The following is an 18,694-nucleotide window of genomic DNA, read 5'->3' as shown; positions in this document are numbered from 1 at the left end:
CACGAGTGTGAACACGGAGGTTGTGTTTATCATTGTCAAGGCTCAGCAGGTGGTGGAGGCGATGGGCGGAATGGGAGAAACGCAACCCCCTACAGCTGTTACAACCCAGTCCTGGACAGGAGAGGCCAGAGACGACCAACAGCGTCCATCAGGGAGTGTCAATGTCTCTCGCTACCCACAGCAGCATTCGTTATTATCAATGGCAATGAGCCGTGCTCTGTAGCCACGCGTGAGCATCATGGAGGTTGTGTTTTATTATTGTCAAGGCTGAGCGGGTGGTGGTGGTGATGGGAAATCGGACACGCTGGCATCCGTTCCTGCCCCCCCAACTTTGAGAAAGATGTCTGGGCGAGTTCTCAACCCAGGTAACCGTCTGAGTCTCCGGCCCGATCTTCGGCCTTACTCACCAAACCAGCAATTAGTTTTCGTAATTGGAAACGCGGGGAAATGTTGTCGGCAGGACTTTGTGAAAGTTTTAATCGAGGCAAAACTTGAAACCTTTATTTGCAAATGACCACAGCATGAAGTTTCCGTAATGTGACCTGAAGATTGAAATCAATGTTTTCTTATGGCTATCCTGAATATTTCCCAAAGCCAGGAAAGGGCGTTGATGGTGACATTGCTAGCGAGTGGTGTGCAGTGTTGGCCATTGTGGCTCTGGGGTGGTGGGTGGGGGGAGGGGCTCCTAACGTTCTATGTTACAGGACCCCAGCAGTTGTGCCTAGCGCAGACGTCTCTGTTCAACTCTACGCAACTTCCTCAGTTGCAACTCCTCCACACAACCTCGCTGCAACTCTTCCACACAACCTCGGTGCAACTCCACGTTACCTCGGTGCAACATTACGTAACCTCGGAACAATTTCATTCAACCTTGCTCCAACTCCTCACAACTTCAGTGCAACTCCACGCGTTCTCTGTGCAACTCCCAAGCAACCTCGCGACATCGTACAAGGGGACAGCAAGAGGGAAGGAAGCGCAAATTGCTCCTCTATCATCGGCCATTCCAGGCAGTTAACGGGACCGGTAACACCGTAAATACTTTGACGTTCACATTTGCCTTGCTGCTACTACTACAGGCCTTGTGTTTGTATCGGAGGGAGTGGGGGGGGTCTCTAACGTTCTGTCTTCCAGAATCCTCTCCCTGGTCTACTCTGAAATATCTCGGTACAGCTCCAAACCAAGGAAGTCTCAGCGGGGCAGAGATCACAGACAGTGACGGGACAGGGAGCCAGGTCTGCGTCTTTGATGTCTCGGTTCAAGTGCAGAGGAAGGAAGTGCAAACGGTCGAATCGGTGGTGGATACGGGCAGTTAGCGGACCTCCTGGTAACACCGCAACTCCTTTGAATTTGCCCCGCTGCTACTACTACAGGATTTGTTTGTATCGGGGAGGGGGGAGGGGCTCCTAACGTTCTGTGTTACAGGACCCCAGCAGTTGTGCCTAGCGCAGACGTCTCTGTTCAACTCCACGCAACTTCCTCAGTTGCAACTCCTCCACACAACCTCGCTGCAACTCCTCCACACAACCTCGGTGCAACTTTACGTAACCTCAGAACACCTTCACGCAACCTTGCTCCAACTCCTCGCAACTTCAGTGCAACTCCACACGTTCTCTGTGCAACTCCCAAGCAACCTCGCGACATCGTACAAGGGGACAGCAAGAGGGAAGGAAGTGCAAATTGCTCCTCTATCATCGGCCATTCCAGGCAGTTAACATGAACCGGTAACACCGTAAATACTTTGACATTCACATTTGCCTTGCTGTGGCTACTACTACAGGCCGTGTGTTTGTATCAGGGGGAGTGGGGGGGGGGTCTAACGTTCTGTCTTCCAGAATCCTCTCCCTGGTCTACTCTCGCTCAAACATCAAACATCTCGGTACAGCTCCAAACCAAGGAAGCCCCAGCGGGGCAGAGATCCCAGGCAGTGACGGGACAGGGAGCCAGGTCTGCGTCTTTGATGTCTCGGTTCAACTCCACGCGGATTCGTGTTGTTGCAAGCGGAGTGGAGGGCGTGCAGATGTCTGGGGCGTCGTCGGGAGAATCCAGGCCGTTAATGGGACACCTGGTAAAGTTAAAATTCCGTTGCCATTCGCATTATCAACGACTACTTCAGGCTTTGCGTTCGTATCGAGTTGGGAGGGGGGGGGGTCGTCTTAACGTTTTATTTTCCAGAATCCCTCGCGTCTTCTGCATCCTCGCAATGCCAGCAAAGAGGGGGAAGAGATCATCGGTGAATCCAGGCAGTGGCAAGATCTCAAGTCTGATTTACACAGACGTCTCTCTCGCTTCTAGCTCCACACAAACCCTCTCATGCGTCCCGTGAAGGAAGTGCGGATGTCTGGGGCGTCGTCGGGAAAACCCAGGCAGTTAACGGACCTCCTGGTAAAAGCGCAGCTCCTGGGCCATCCGTTGCTTTCAAGTTTGTTGACTGTGGCAGTTGGGGGAGGGGGGGGGGTTCCTTTAACGCTGCAACCTGCAGACTCCTCCACCTGGCTACTCGCGGAGGAGGAGGAGGCCCAAGGTCTGCGTCCGTCGGCGATTCCAGGCGGTTGTACCGGTACCTGGCGACACCACAAATAGTTTGGCGCCTGTTTTAATTGGCCTAGCTACTACCGTAGTTGTGTTTGTATCGGCAGTAGGCGGCGGCGGGGGGGGGGGGGTACTCTAACGTTCTGTCTTCCAGAATCCTCCCCGGGTCTACTCTCCTACTCGCTTTGAACATCTCAACATCTCGATAGAGCTCCAAACCAAGGAAGCCCCACGGGGTAGAGATCCCAGGCAGTGACGGGACAGGGAGCCAGGTCTGCGTCTTTGATGTCTCGGTTCAAGTGCAGAGGAAGGAAGTGCAAACGGTCGAATCGGCGGTGGATACGGGCAGTTGGCGGACCTCCTGGTAACACCGCAACTCCTTTGGCCGTGCGTTTGAATTTGCCTCGCTGCTACTACTACAGGATTTGTTTGTATCGGGGAGGGGGGAGGGGCTCCTAACGTTCTGTGTTACAGGACCCCACAGTTGTGCCTAGCGCAGACGTCTCTGCAATTCCTTACTGGAACTCCACACAGCCTCGGTGCTACTCAACGCAACTTTGATGCAACTCCAACACCGTCCATCAGGGAGTGTCAATGTCTCTTGCTACCCACAGCAGCAACATTATTACTATGCAATGGTCATGAGCAGTGCTGCTAGGTAGCCACGAGTGTGAACACGAAGGTTGTGTTTATCGTTGTCAAGGCTGAGCGGGCGATGGTGGCGATGGGCGGAAATGGAGAAACGCAACCCCCTACCGCTGTTACAACCCAGTCCTGGACAGGAGAGGCCAGAGACGACCAACAGCGTCCATCAGGGAGTGTCAATGCCTCTCGCTACCCACTGATGCAGCAGCATTCTTTATTATCAATGGCTATGAGCCGTGCTCTTTTGCCCACACGTGAGCATCATCGAGGTTGTGTTTTATTATTGTCAAGGCTGAGCGGGTGGTGGTGGTGGTGATGGGGAATCGGACACCCTGGCATCCGTTCCTGCCACCCCCAACTTTGAGAAAGATGTCCCTGGGCGAGTTCTCAACCCAGGTAACCGTGCGAGTCTCTGGCCCGATCCTCGGCCTTGCTCACCAATCGAGTGATTAGTTTTCGTAATTGGCCACGCGGTGAAAGTTGTCAGGAGGACTTTGAAAGTTTTTAACGAGTCAATACTTGAAGCCTAATTATAGAATACCCACTGCATGAAGTTTACGTAATGTGACCTAAAGTTTGAAATCAATGTTTTCTTAGGGCTATCCTGAATATTTCCCTAAGCCAGGAAAGGGCGTTGATGGTGACATTGCTAGCGAGCGGTGTGCAGTGTTGGCCATTGTGGCTCTGGGGTGGTGGGTGGGGGGAGGGGCTCCTAACGTTCTATGTTACAGGATCCCAGCAGTTGTGCCTAGCGCAGACGTCTCTGTTCAACTCCACACAACCTCGGTGCAACTCCACGTAACCTCGGTGCAACTCCACGTAACCTCAGAACAATTTAATTCAACCTTGCTCCAACTCCTCGCAACTTCAGTGCAACTCCACACGTTCTCTGCAACTCCCAAGCAACCTCGCGACATCGTACAAGGGGACATCAAGAGGGAAGGAAGCGCAAATTGCTCCTCTATCATCGGCCATTCCAGGCAGTTAACGGGACCCGGTAACACCGTAAATACTTTGACATTCACATTTGCCTTGCTGTGGCTACTACTACTACAGGCCTTGTGTTTGTATCAGGGGGAGTGGGGGGGGCTCTCTAACGTTCTGTCTTCCAGAATCCTCTCCCTGGTCTACTCTCGCTCAATCAAACATCTCGGTACAGCTCCAAACCAAGGAAGCCCCAACGGGTCAGAGATCCCAGGCAGTGACAGGACAGGGAGCCCGGTCTGCAGCCTCCTACCGCCGTTACAACCCAGTCCCGGACAGGAGGGGCCAGAGAACGCCAACAGCGTCCATCACGGAGTGTCAGTGTCTCTTGCTACACACAGCAGCAACATTATTACTATGAAATGGTCATGAGCAGTGCTGCTAGGTAGCCACGAGTGTGAACACGGAGGTTGTGTTTATCACTGTCAATGCTCAGCAGGTGGTGGTGGTGAATCAGAAACGCAAGTTGATGCACAGAGCAAGCAGCCGCACTGCTGTACAACACCAACCCAGCCCTGGGTGGAAGGCGTGAGAAGCCGTACGGCCTTTACCATCCACCAGGGAGTGTCAATGACTCTTGTACTTCCCACACGGCAACATTAATCAATGGCAGTGAGCCTTGGCTGTGTAACCCACACGTGGACATACGGAGGTCGTGTTTATCGTTGTCAAGGCCGAGCGGGTGATGGTGTCGATGGGCGGAATGGGAGAAACGCAACCCCCTACCGCTGTTACAACCCAGTCCTGGACAGGGGAGGCCAGAGACGACCAACAGCGTCCATCAGGGAGTGTCAATGTCTCTCGCTACCCACAGTAGCAGCATTCTTTATTATCAATTGCAATGAGCCGTGCTCTGTAGCCACGTGTGAGCATCATGGAGGTTGTGTTTTATTATTGTCAAGGCTGAGCGGGTGGTGGTGGTGGTGATGGGGAATCGGACACGCTGGCATCCGTTCCTGTCACCCCCAACTTTTAGAAAGATGTCTCTTGGCGAGTTCTCAACCCAGGTAACCGTGCGAGTCTCCGGCCCGATCCTAGGCCTTGCTCACCAAACGAGCGATTAGTTTTCGTAATTGCCCACGCGTGGAAAAGTTGTCAGGAGGACTTTGAGAGTTTTTAACGAGTCAATACTTGAAGCCTAGTTATAGAATAACCACAGCATGAAGTTTACGTAATGTGACCTGAAGATTGAAATCAATGTTTTCTTACGGCTATCCTGAATATTTCCCTAAGCCAGGAAAGGGCGTTGATGGTGACATTGCTAGCGAGCGGTGTGCAGTGTTGGCCATTGTGGCTCTGGGGTGGTGGGTGGGGGGAGGGGCTCCTAACGTTCTATGTTACAGGACCCCAGCAGTTGTGCCTAGCGCACACGTCTCTGTTCAACTCCACGCAACTTCCTCAGTTACAACTCCACACAACCTCGCTGCAACTCCACGTTACCTCGGTGCAACTCTACGTAACCTCAGAACACCTTTACGCAACCTTGCTCCAACTCCTCGCAACTTCAGTGCAACTCCACGCGTTCTCTGTGCAACTCCCAAGCAACCTCGCGACATCGTACAAGGGGACAGCAAGAGGGAAGGAAGCGCAAATTGCTCCTCTATCATCGGCCATTCCAGGCAGTTAACGGGACCCGGTAACACCGTAAATACTTTGACATTCACATTTGCCTTGCTGCTACTACTACTACAGGCCTTGTGTTTGTATCAGGGGGAGTGGGGGGGGGTCTCTAACGTTCTGTCTTCCAGAATCCTCTCCCTGGTCTACTCTCGCTCAAACATCAAACATCTCGGTACAGCTCCAAACAAAGGAAGCCCCAACGGGGCAGAGATCCCAGGCAGTGACGGGACAGGGAGCCAGGTCTGCGTCTTTGATGTCTCGGTTCAACTCCACGCGGCTTCGTGTTGTTGCAAGCGGAGTGGAGGGCGTGCAGATGTCTGGGGCGTCGTCGGGAGAATCCAGGCCGTTAACGGGACACCTGGTAAAGTTAAAACGCCGTTGCCATTCGCATTATCAACGACTACTTCAGGCTTTGCTTTCGTATCGGATTTGGGAGGGGGGGTTCTTAACACCGTGTCTTCCAGAATCCCTCGCATCTCCTGCGTCCTTGCAATGCCAGCAAAGAGGGGGATGTGAGATCATCGGTGAATCCAGGCAGTGGCAAGAGCTCAAGTCTGATTTACACAGACGTCTCTCTCGCTTCGAGCTCCACGCAAACCGTCTCGTGCGTCCCGTGAAGGAAGTGCGGATGTCTGGGGCGTCGTCGGGAAAACCCAGGCAGTTAACGGACCTCCTGGTAAAACCGCAGCTCCTGGGCCATCCGTTGCTTTCAAGTTTGTTGACTGTGGCAGTTGGGGGAGGGGGGGGGGTTCCTTTAACGCTGCAACCTGCAGACTCCTCCACCCGGCTACTCGCGGAGGAGGAGGAGGCCCAAGGTCTGCGTCCGTCGGCGATTCCAGGCGGTTGTACCGGTACCTGGCGACACCACAAATACTTTGGCGTCTGTTTTTATTGGCCTAGCTACTACCGGAGTTGTGTTTGTATCGGCAGAAGGCGGGGGGGGGGGGTACTCTAACCTTCTGTCTTCCAGAATCCTCCCCGGGTCTACTCTCCTACTCGCTTTGAACATCATCTCAACATCTCGGTACAGCTCCAAACCAAGGAAGCCCCAACGGGGCAGAGATCCCAGGCAGTGACGGGACAGGGAGCCAGGTCTGTGTCTTTGATGTCTCGGTTCAAGTGCAGAGGAAGGAAGTGCAAACGGTGGAATCGGCGGTGGATACGGGCAGTTAGCGGACCTCCTGGTAACACCGCAACTCCTTTGGCCGTGCGTTTGAATTTGCCTCGCTGCTGCTACTTCTACAGGATTTGTTTGTATCGGGGAGGGGGGAGGGGCTCCTAACGTTCTGTGTTACAGGACCCCAGCAGTTGTGCCTAGCGCAGACGTCTCTGTTCAACTCAACGCAATTCCTTACTGGAACTCCACACAGCCTCGGTGCCACTCAACGCAACCTTGATGCAACGTCAACACCGTCCATCAGGGAGTGTCAATGTCTCTTGCTACCCACAGCAACATCACTATGCAATGGTCATGAGCAGTGCTAGGTAGCCACGAGTGTGAACACGGAGGTTGTGTTTATGATTGTCAAGGCTGAGCGGGTGGTGGTGATGGGGAATCGGACACGCTGGCATCCGTTCCTGCCACCTCCAACTTTGAGAAAGATGTCTGGGCGAGTTCTCAACCCAGGTAACCGTGGGAGTCTCCGGCCCGATCCTCGGCCTTGCTCACCTAACGAGCGATGTGGATGTCTATTTGAGGTTTGTTGACGTATTGGTTTTCTTAATTGGCCACGCGGGGAAATGTCGGCAAGACTGTTGAAGTTTTAAACGTGGCATAATCTGAAACCTCATTAGTAAAGAACCAGCGTGAAGTTTATGTAATGTGACCTGAAGATTGAATTTAATGTTTTCTTACGGCTGTCCTGAAATAGTTGAGTAAGCCAGGAAAGGGCGTTGATGGTGACATTGCTAGCAAGTGGTGTGCAGTGTTGGCCTTTGGGGTGGTGGGTGGGGGGAGAGGCTCCTAACGTTCTGTTACAGGACCCCAGCAGTTGTGCCTAGCGCAGACGTCTCTGTTCAACTCTACGCAACTTCCTCGGTGCAACGCCACACGGTCTCTGCAACTCCACACAACCTCACTGCAACTCCACACAAACTCGGTCCAACTCAACGTAACTTCAGAACACCTTCACGCAACCTTGCTGCAACTCCTTGCAACTCCAATGCAACTCCACGTTCTCTGTGCACCTCCCAAGCAACCTCGCGACATCGTACAAGGGGACAGCAAGAGGGACGGAAGCGCAAATTGCTCCTCTATCATCGGCCATTCCGTGCAGTTAACACCGTAAATACTTTGACATTCACATTTGCCATGCTACTTCTACTACTACTACAGGCCTTGTGTTTGTATCAGGGGGGAGTGGGGGGGGTCTCTAACGTTCTGTCTTCCAGAATCCTCTCCCTGGTCTACTCTCGCTCAAACATCAAACATCTCGGTACAACTCCAAACCAAGGAAGCCCCAACGGGGCAGAGATCCCAGGCAGTGACGGGACAGGGAGCCAGGTCTGCAGCCCCCTACCGCTGTTACAACCCAGTCCTGGACAGGAGGGGCCAGAGAACACCAACACCGTCCATCAGGGAGTGTCAATGTCTCTTGCTACCCACAGCAGCAACATTATTACTATGCAATGGTCATGAGCATTGCTGCTAGGTAGCCACGAGTGTGAACACGGAGGTCGTGTTTATCATTGTCAAGGCCGAGCGGACGATGGTGGCGATGGGCGGAATGGGAGAAACGCAACCCCCTACCGCTGTTACAACCAAGTCCTGGACAGGAGAGGCCAGAGACGACCAACAGCGTCCATCAGGGAGTGTCAATGTCTCTCGCTACCCACAGCAGCAGCATTCTTTATTATCAATGACAATGAACCGTGCTCTGTAGCCACGCGTGAGCATCATGAAGGTTGTGTTTTATTATTGTCAAGGCTGAGCGGGTGGTGGTGGTGGTGGTGGGGAATCGGACACGCTGGCATCCGTTCCTGCCACCCCCAACTTTGAGAAAGATGTCTGGGCGAGTTCTCAACCCAGGTAACCGTGCGAGTCTCCGGCCCGATCCTCGGCCTTGCTCACCAATCGAGCGATTAGTTTTCGTAATTGGCCACAGGGGGAAAAGTTGTCAGGAGGACTTTGAAAGTTTTTAACGAGTCAATACTTGAAGCCTAATTATAGAATAACCACAGCATGAAGTTTACGTAATGTGACCTGACGTTTGAAATCAATGTTTTCTTAGGGCTATCCTGAATATTTCCCTAAGCCAGGAAAGGGCGTTGATGGTGGCATTGCTATCAAGCGGTGTGCAGTGTTGGCCATTGTGGCTCTGGGGTGGTGGGTGGGGGGAGGGGCTCCTAACGTTCTATGTTACAGGACCCCAGCAGTTGTGCCTAGCACAGACGTCTCTGTTCAACTCTACGCAACTCCCTCAGTTGCAACTCCTCCACACAATCTCGCTGCAACTCCTCCACACAACCTCGCTGCAACTCCACGTTACCACGGTGCAACTCTACTTAACTTCAGAACACCTTCACGCAACCTTTCTCCAACTCCTCGCAACTTCAGTGCAACTCCACGCGTTCTCTGTGCAACTCCCAAGCAACCTCGCGACATCGTACAAGGGGACAGCAAGAGGGAAGGAAGCGCAAATTGCTCCTCTCTCATCGGCCATTCCAGGCAGTTAACGGGACCCGGTAACACCGTAAATACTTTGACATTCACATTTGCCTTGCTGCTACTACTACTACAGGCCTTGTGTTTGTATCAGGGGGGAGTGGGGGGGGTACTCTAACCTTCTGTCTTCCAGAATCCTCTCCCTGGTCTACTCTCGCTCAAACATCAAACATCTCGGTACAGCTCCAATCCAAGGAAGCCCCAACGGGGCAGAGATCCCAGGCAGTGACGGGACAGGGAGCCAGGTCTGCGTCTTTGATGTCTCGGTTCAAGTGCAGAGGAAGGAAGTGCAAACGTGGAATCGGCGGTGGATACGGGCAGTTAGCGGACCTCCTGGTAACACCGCAACTCCTTTGGCCGTGCGTTTGAATTTGCCTCGCTGCTGCTGCTACTACAGGATTTGTTTGTATCGGGGAGGGGCTCCTAACGTTCTGTGTTACAGGACCCCAGCAGTTGTGCCTAGCGCAGACGTCTCTGTTCAACTCCACGCAATTCCTTACTGGAACTCCACACAGCCTCGGTGCTACTCAACGCAACTTTGATGCAACGTCAACACCGTCCATCAGGGAGTGTCAATGTCTCTTGCTACCCACAGCAGCAACATTATTACTTTGCAATGGTCATGAGCAGTGCTGCTAGGTAGCCACAAATGTGAACAAGGAGGTTGTGTTTATCGTTGTCAAGGCTGAGCGGACGATGGTGGCGATGGGCCGAATGGGAGAAACGCAACCCCCTACTGCTGTTACAACCCAGTCCTGGACAGGAGAGGCCAGAGATGACCAACGGCGTTCATCAGGGAGTGTCAATGTCTCTCGCTACCCACAGCAGCAGCATTCTTTATTATCAATGGCAATGAGCCGTGCTCTGTAGCCACGCGTGAGCATCACGGAGGTTGTGTTTTATTATTGTCAAGGCTGAGCGGGTGGTGGTGGCGATGGGGAATCGGACTTGCTGGCATCCGTTCCTGCCACCCCCAACTTTGAGAAAGATGTCTGGGCGAGTTCTCAACCCAGGTAACCGTTCGAGTCTCCGGCCCGATCCTCAGCCTTGCTCACCAAACGAGCGATGTGGATGTCTATTTGAAGTTTGACGTTTTGGTTTTCGTAATTGGCCACACAGGGAAAAGTTGTTGGCAGGACTTTGTGAAAGTTTTAAACGAGGCAAAACTTGAAACCTTTATTTGCAAATGAACACAGCATGAAGTTTACGTAATGTGACCTGAAGATTGAAATCAATGTTTTCTTACGGCTATCCTGAATATTTCCCTAAGCCAGCACATTGTTAGCAAGCGGTGTGCAGTGTTGGCCATTGTGGCTCTGGGGTGGTGGGTGGGGGGTGGGGCTCCTAACGTTCTATGTTACAGGACCCCAGCAGTTGTGCCTAGCGCAGACGTCTCTGTTCAACTCCACGCAACTTCCTCAGTTGCAACGCCACACGGTCTCTGCAACTCCACACAACCTCGCTGCAACTCCACACAAACTCGGTGCAACTCTACGTAACCTCAGAACACCTTCACGCAACCTTGCTCTAACTCCTCGCAACTTCAGTACAACTCCACACGTTCTCTGCGCAACTCCCAAGCAACCTCGCGACATCGTACAAGGGGACAGCAAGAGGGAAGGAAGCGCAAATTGCTCCTCTATCATCGGCCATTCCAGGCAGTTAACGGGACCCGGTAACACCGTAAATACTTTGGCGTTCACATTTGCCTTGCTGCTGCTACTACTACAGGCCTTGTGTTTGTATCAGGGGGGAGTGGGGGGGGGGGGTCTCTAACGTTGTCTTCCAGAATCCTCTCCCTGGTCTACTCTCGCTCAAACATCAAACATCTCGGTAAAGCTCCAAACCAAGGAAGCCCCAACGGGGCAGAGATCCCAGGCAGTGACGGGACAGGGAGCCAGGTCTGCGTCTCGATGTCTCGGTTCAAGTGCAGAGGAAGGAAGTGCAAACGGTCGAATCGGCGGTGGATACGGGCAGTTAGCGGACCTCCTGGTAACACCGCAACTCCTTTGGCCGTGCGTTTGAATTTGCCTCGCTGCTGCTACTACAGGATTTATTTGTATCGGGGTGGGGGGAGGGGCTCCTAACGTTCTGTGTTACAGGACCCCAGCAGTTGTGCCTAGCGCAGACGTCTCTGTTCAACTCCACGCAATTCCCAAATGGAACTCCACACAGCCTCGGTGCTACTCAACGCAACTTTGATGCAACGTCAACACCGTCCATCAGGGAGTGGCAATGTCTCTTGCTACCCACAGCGGCAACATTATTCCTATGCAATGGTCATGAGCAGTGCTGCTAGGTAGCCACGAGTGTGAACACGGAGGTTGTGTTTATCATTGTCAAGGCTCAGCAGGTGGTGGTGGTGAATCGGAAACGCAAGTTGATGCACAGAGCAAGCAGCCGCACTGCTGTACAACACCAACCCAGCCCTGGGTGGAAGGCGGGAGAAGCCGTATGGCCTTTACCATCCACCAGGGAGTGTCAATGACTCTTGTACATCCCACATGGCAACATTATTTATCAATGGCAGTGAGCCTTGGCTGTGTAGCCCACACGTGGACATACGGAGGTTGTGTTTATCATTGTCAAGGCTGAGCTGGTGATGGTGGCGATGGGCGGAATGGGAGAAACGCAACACCCTACCGCTGTTACAACCCAGTCCTGGACAGGAGAGGCCAGAGACGACCAACAGCGTCCATCAGGGAGTGTCAATGTCTCTCGCTACCCACAGCAGCAGCATTCTTTATTATCAATGGCAATGAGCCGTGCTCTGTAGCCACGTGTGAGCATCACGGAGGTTGTGTTTTATTATTTTCAAGGCTGAGCGGGTGGTGGTGATGGGGAATCGGACACGCTGGCATCCGTTCCTGCCACCCCCAACTTTGAGAAAGATGCCTGGGCGAGTTCTCAACCCAGGTAACCGTGCGAGTCTCCGGTCCGATCCTCGGCCTTGCTCACAAAACCAGCAATTAGTTTTCGTAATTGGAAACGCAGGGAAATGTTGTCGGCAGGACTTTGTGAAAGCTATAATCGAGGCAAAACTTGAAACCTTTATTTGCAAATGACCACAGCATGAAGTTTCCGTAATGTGACCTGAAGATTGAAATCAATGTTTTCTTACGGCTATCCTGAATATTTCCCTAAGCCAGGAAAGGGCGTTGATGGTGACTTTGCTAGCGAGCGGTGTGCAGTGTTGGCCATTGTGCCTCTGGGGTGGTGGGTGGGGGGAGGGGCTCCTAACGTTCTATGTTACAGGACCCCAGCAGTTGTGTCTAGCGCAGACGTCTCTGTTCAACTCAACTCAACTTCCTCAGGTGCAACTCCACACGGCCTCAGTGACAACTCCCAAGCAACCTCGCGACATCGTACAATGGGACAGCAAGAGGGAAGGAAGCGCAAATTGCTCCTCTATCATCGGCCATTCCAGGCAGTTAACGGGACCCGGTAACACCGTAAATACTTTGACATTCACATTTGCCTTGCTGCTACTACTGCTACAGGCCTTGTGTTTGTATCAGGGGGGAGTGGGGGGGGGTCTCTAACGTTCTGTCTTCCAGAATCCTCTCCCTGGTCTACTCTCGCTCAATCATCAAACATCTCGGTACAGCTCCAAACCGAGGAAGCCCCAGCGGGGCAGAGATCCCAGGCAGTGACGGGACAGGGAGCCAGGTCTGCGTCTCGATGTCTCGGTTCAACTCCACGCGGCTTCGTGTTGTGCAAGCGGAGTGGAGGGCGTGCAGATGTCTGGGGCGTCGTCGGGAGAATCCAGGCCGTTAACGGGACACCTGGTAAAGTTAAAACGCCGTTGCCATTCGAATTATCAACGACTACTTTGGGCTTTGCGTTCGTATCGAGTTGGGAGGGGGGGGTCTTAACGTTTTATCTTCCAGAATCCCTCACGTCTCCTGCGTCCTCGCGACGCCAGCAAAGAGGGGGAAGAGAGATCATCGGTGAATCCAGGCAGTGGCAAGATCTCAAGTCTGATTTACACAGACGTCTCTCTCGCTTCGAGCTCCACACAAACCCTCTCGTGCGTCCCGTGAAGGAAGTGCGGACGTCTGGGGCGTCGTCGGGAAAACCCAGGCAGTTAACGGACCTCCTGGTAAAACCGCAGCTCCTGGGCCATCCGTTGCTTTCAAGTTTGACTGTGGCAGTTGGGGGAGGGGGGGGGGTTCCTTTAACGCTGCAACCTGCAGACTCCTCCACCCGTCTACTCGCGCAGGAGGAGGCCCAAGGTTTGCGTCCGTCGGCGATTCCAGGCGGTTGTACCGGTACCTGGCGACACCACAAATACGTTGGCGTCTGTTTTAATTGGCCTAGCTACTACCGTAGTTGTGTTTGTATCGGCGTAGGCGGGGGGGAGGGTGGTTCTCTAACCTTCTGTCTTCCAGAATCCTCCCCGGGTCTACTCTCCTACTCGCTTTGAACATCATCTCAACATCTCGATACAGCTCCCAACAAAGGAAGCCCAAACGGGGCAGAGATCCCAGGCAGTGACGGGACAGGGAGCCAGGTCTGCGTCTTTGATGTCTCGGTTCAAGTGCAAAGGAAGGAAGTGCAAACGGTGGAATCGGCGGTGGATACGGGCAGTTAGCGGACCTCCTGGTAACACCGCAACTCCTTTGGCCGTGCGTTTGAATTTGCCTCGCTGCTGCTGCTACTACAGGATTTGTTTGTATCGGGGAGGGGGGAGGGGCTCCTAACGTTCTGTGTTACAGGACCCCAGCAGTTGTGCCTAGCACAGACGTCTCTGCAATTTCTTACTGGAACTCCACACAGCCTCGGTGCTACTCAACGCAACCTTGATGCAACGTCAACACCGTCCATCAGGGGGTGTCAATGTCTCTTGCTACCCACAGCGGCAACATTATTACTATGCAATGGTCATGAGCAGTGCCGCTAGGTAGCCACGAGTGTGAAAACGGAGGTCGTGTTTATCATTGTCAAGGCCGAGCTGGTGATGGTGGAAATTGGCGGAATGGGAGAAACGCAACCTCCTACCGCTGTTACAACCCAGTCCTGGACAGGAGAGGCCAGAGACGACCAACGGCGTCCATCAGGGAGTGTCAATGTCTCTCGCTACCCACAGCAGCAGCATTTATTATCAATGGCAATGAGCCGTGCTCTGTAGCCACGCGTGAGCATCATGGAAGTTGTGTTTTATTATTGTCAAGGCTGAGCGGGTGGTGGTGGTGGTGGTGGTGATGGGGAATCGGACACGCTGGCATCCATTCCTGCCACCCCCAACTTTGAGAAAGATGTTTGGGCGATTTCTCAACCCAGGTAACCGTGCGAGTCTCCGGCCCGATCCTCGGCCTTGCTCACCAAACGAGCGATTAGTTTTCGTAATTGGAAACGTGGGGAAAAGTTGTCAGGAGGACGTTGAAAGTTTTAATCGAGGCAAAACCTGAAACCTTTATTTGCAAATGACTACAGCATGAAGTTTACGTAATGTCACCTGAAGATTGAGATCAATGTTTTCTTACGGCTATCCTGAATATTTCCCTAAGCCAGGAAAGGGCGTTGATGGTGACATTGCTAGCGAGCGGTGTGCAGTGTTGGCCATTGTGGCTCTGGGGTGGTGGGTGGGGGGAGGGGCTCCTAACGTTCTATGTTACAGGACCCCAGCAGTTGTGCCTAGCGCAGACGTCTTTGTTCAACTCCACGCAACTTCCTCAGTTGCAACTCACACGGCCTCAGTGCAACTCTTCCATACAACCTCGGTGCAACTTTACGTAACTTAAGAACACCTTCACGCAACGTTGCTCCAACTCCTTGCAACTTCAGTGCAACTCCACGCGTTCTCTGTGCAACTCCCAAGCAACCTCGCAACATCGTACAAGCGGACAGCAAGAGGGAAGGAAGCGCAAATTGTTCCTCTATCGGCCATTCCAGGCAGTTAACTGGACCCGGTAACACTGTAAATACTTTGACATTCACAATTGCCTTGCTGCTACTGCTACAGGCCTTGTGTTTGTATCAGGGGGAGTGGGGGGGGGGTCTCTAACGTTCTGTCTTCCAGAATCCTCTCCCTGGTCTACTCTCGCTCAAACATCAAACATCTCGGTACAGCTCCAAACCAAGGAAGCCCCAACGGGGCAGAGATCCCAGGCAGTGACAGGACAGGGAGCCAGGTCTGCGTCTTTGATGTCTCGGTTCAAGTGCAGAGGAAGGAAGTGCAAACGGTCGAATCGGCGGTGGATACGGGCAGTTAGCGGACCTCCTGGTAACACCGCAACTCCTTTGGCCGTGCGTTTGAATTTGCCTCGCTGCTGCTACTACAGGATTTGTATCGGGGGTGGGGGGGGAGGGGCTCCTAACGTTCTATGTTACAGGACCCCAGCAGTTGTGCCTAGCACAGACGTCTCTGTTCAACTCCACTCAATTTCCTTACTGGAACTCCACACAGCCTCGGTGCTACTCAACGCAACCTTGATGCAACTCCAACACCGTCCATCAGGGAGTGTCAATGTCTCTTTCTACCCACAGCGGGAACATTATTACTATGCAATGATCATGGGCAGTGCTGCTAGGTAGCCACGAGTGTGAACACGGAGGTTGTGTTTATCATTGTCAAGGCTGAGCGGGTGATGGTGGTGGTGATGATGATGGGGAATCGGACACGCTGGCATCCGTTCCCGCCACCCCCAACTTTGAGAAAGATGTCTCTGGCCGAGTTCTCAACCCAGGTAACCGTGCGAGTCTCCGGCCCGATCCTCGGCCTTGCTCACCAAACGAGCGATGTGGATGTTTTACTTGAACACCAGAGGAACATTAAATTCTCCCAAACGCAGCTGTCGGCAGTGGCTGAGCTCGCTTGCCATCAAGGAGATTCAATTGATTTTGATAACGTTGAAGTGTTACGCGGAACTAATTATTACTGGCCAAGATTAGTTGGAGAATAACAGACTCGGCGCAGCCTGGAAGCGTCTTAAATCTCGACCTTGAAGCTTTCGTGACTGCAGGAATTAATATTCTTTGGGTCATTTGGTAAAGCCACGTGACTTTGCCGAAAGACCCAAAGAATATGGAAGCGTATAATTAAGTAATACACAACACACTTTGCAATTGCTTACAGGTCAGTGACATGCTAAGTTGCTGATTACTGATCTATTACTTGATTGCATATACCCCCGCCTCTGATCTCGAATCCTGATGGGGTTCAACAACGATGATATGGTCATCCTGTGCTATTTAAGACCAGAAGCAAGTGGGTGGTTTCACTATTCTGGCAAATTTGCCCGAAGGCGCCGGATGTGATTTGCAGTGAAACGTCATGCTAACCAGGTTGTCAATGTTGTGGATCCACTCTGCAACATACCGGCGGGCTAAAGTGGTGAACTATTTTGACTCTTGTCAACGTGACACATCTTTTTACTGATTGGCCGTGTCGGGTGGTGGAGGGTTGCGACACATTTATAAATAACGCGATCTGATGCAAAAAAACCTTTATCGTGAATTATTCTGGTCGCGAAAGCGTGCGACGTGTTAGACTGAGGTTTGGTAAATTGAACTTTTGGCGTTCATAATTGAACACGCGGGGAAAAGTTGTCGGCAGGACTTTGAAAGTTTTAAATGAGACAAAACTTGAAACATAATTAGCAAATGACCACAGCATGAAGTTTACATAATGTGACCTGAAGATTGAAATCAATGTTTTCTTACGGCTATCCTGAATATTTCCCTAAGCCAGGAAAGGGCATTGATGGTGACATTGCTAGCAAGCGGTGTGCAGTGTTGGCCATTGTGGCTCTGGGGTGGTGGGTGGGGGGAGGGGCTCCTAACGTTCTATGTTACAGGACCCCAGCAGTTGTGCCTAGCGCAGACGTCTCTGTTCAACTCCACGCATCTTCCTCAGTTGCAACTCACACGGCCTCAGTGCAACTCTTCCATACAACCTCAGTGCAACTTTACGTAACTTAAGAACACCTTCACGCAACCTTGCTCCAACTCCTCGCAACTTCAGTGCAACTCCACGCGTTCTCTGTGCAACTCCCAAGCAACCTCGCGACATCGTACAAGGGGACAGCAAGAGGGAAGGAAGCGCAAATTGCTCCTCTATCATCGGCCATTCCAGGCAATTAACGGGACCCGGTAACACCGTAAATACTTTGACATTCACATTTGCCTTACTGCTACTGCTACTACTGCTACAGGCCTTGTGTTTGTATCAGGGGGAGTGGGGGGGGGGTCTCTAACGTTCTGTCTTCCAGAATCCTCTCCCTGGTCTACTCTCGCTCAAACATCAAACATCTCGGTACAGCTCCAAACCAAGGAAGCCCCAACGGGGCAGAGATCCCAGGCAGTGACGGGACAGGGAGCCAGGTCTGCGTCTCGATGTCTCGGTTCAAGTGCAGAGGAAGGAAGTGCAAGTGGTCGAATTGGCGGTGGATGCGGGCAGTTAGCGGACCTCCTGGTAACACCGCAACTCCTTTGGCCGTGCGTTTGAATTTGCCTCGCTGCTACTACTACAGGATTTATTTGTATCGGGGTGGGGGGAGGGGCTCCTAACGTTCTGTGTTACAGGACCCCAGCAGTTGTGCCTAGCGCAGACGTCTCTGTTCAACTCCACGCAATTCCTTACTGGAACTCCACACAGCCTCGGTGCCACTCAACGCAACCTTGATGCAACGTCAACACCGTCCATCAGGGAGTGTCAATGTCTCTCACTACCCACAGCAGCAGCATTTTTTATTTTCAATGGCAATGAGCCGTGCTCTGTAGCCACGCGTGAGCATCACGGAGGTTGTGTTTTATTATTGTCAAGGCTGAGCGGGTGGTGGTGGTGATGGGGAATCGGACACGCTGGCATTCGTTCCTGCCACCCCCAACTTTGAGAAAGATGTCTGGGCGAGTTCTCAACCCAGGTAACCGTGCGAGTCTCCGGCCCGATCCTCGGCCTTACTCACCAAACCAGCAATTAATTTTCGTAATTGGAAACGCGGAAATGTTGTCGGCAGTACTTTGTGAAAGTTTTAATGGAGGCAAAACTTTAAACCTTTATTTGCAAATAACCACAGCAAGAAGTTTACGTAATGTGACCTGAAGATTGAAATCAATGTTTTCTTAGGGCTATCCTGAATATTTCCCTAAGCCAGGAAAGGGCGTTGATGGTGACATTCCTAGCAAGCGGTGTGCAGTGTTGGCCATTGTGGCTCTGGGGTGGTGGGTGGGGGAAGGGGCTCCTAACGTTCTATGTTACACGACCCCAGCAGTTGTGCCTAGCGCAGACGTCCCTGTTCAACTCCACGC

The 18,694-nt window shown here is 52.6% G+C and overlaps 1 long non-coding RNA gene across 1 annotated transcript in view; it reads right to left on the bottom strand.

The window, feature by feature from the left end:
* LOC142908308 (uncharacterized) overlaps window positions 1–17,419 on the bottom strand; it is a 49,584-nt gene extending 32,165 nt beyond the window's left edge. The window contains exon 1 of the long non-coding RNA XR_012931675.1: window positions 17,362–17,419. This is a non-coding gene — a long non-coding RNA (uncharacterized LOC142908308). The remainder of the gene's footprint in view (window positions 1–17,361) is intronic.
* Between the last annotated feature and the right edge of the window lie 1,275 nt (window positions 17,420–18,694).

This window comes from Petromyzon marinus (genome assembly GCF_048934315.1).
Source record: "Petromyzon marinus isolate PM22_M1 ecotype Great Lakes invasive population chromosome 78 unlocalized genomic scaffold, UKy_Petmar_22M1.pri1.0 chr78_unloc.2, whole genome shotgun sequence".
Classification (NCBI taxonomy): domain Eukaryota; kingdom Metazoa; phylum Chordata; class Hyperoartia; order Petromyzontiformes; family Petromyzontidae; genus Petromyzon; species Petromyzon marinus.
Note: the sequence above shows the minus strand (reverse complement) of the source record. Positions and strands in the feature narration are given on the sequence as shown.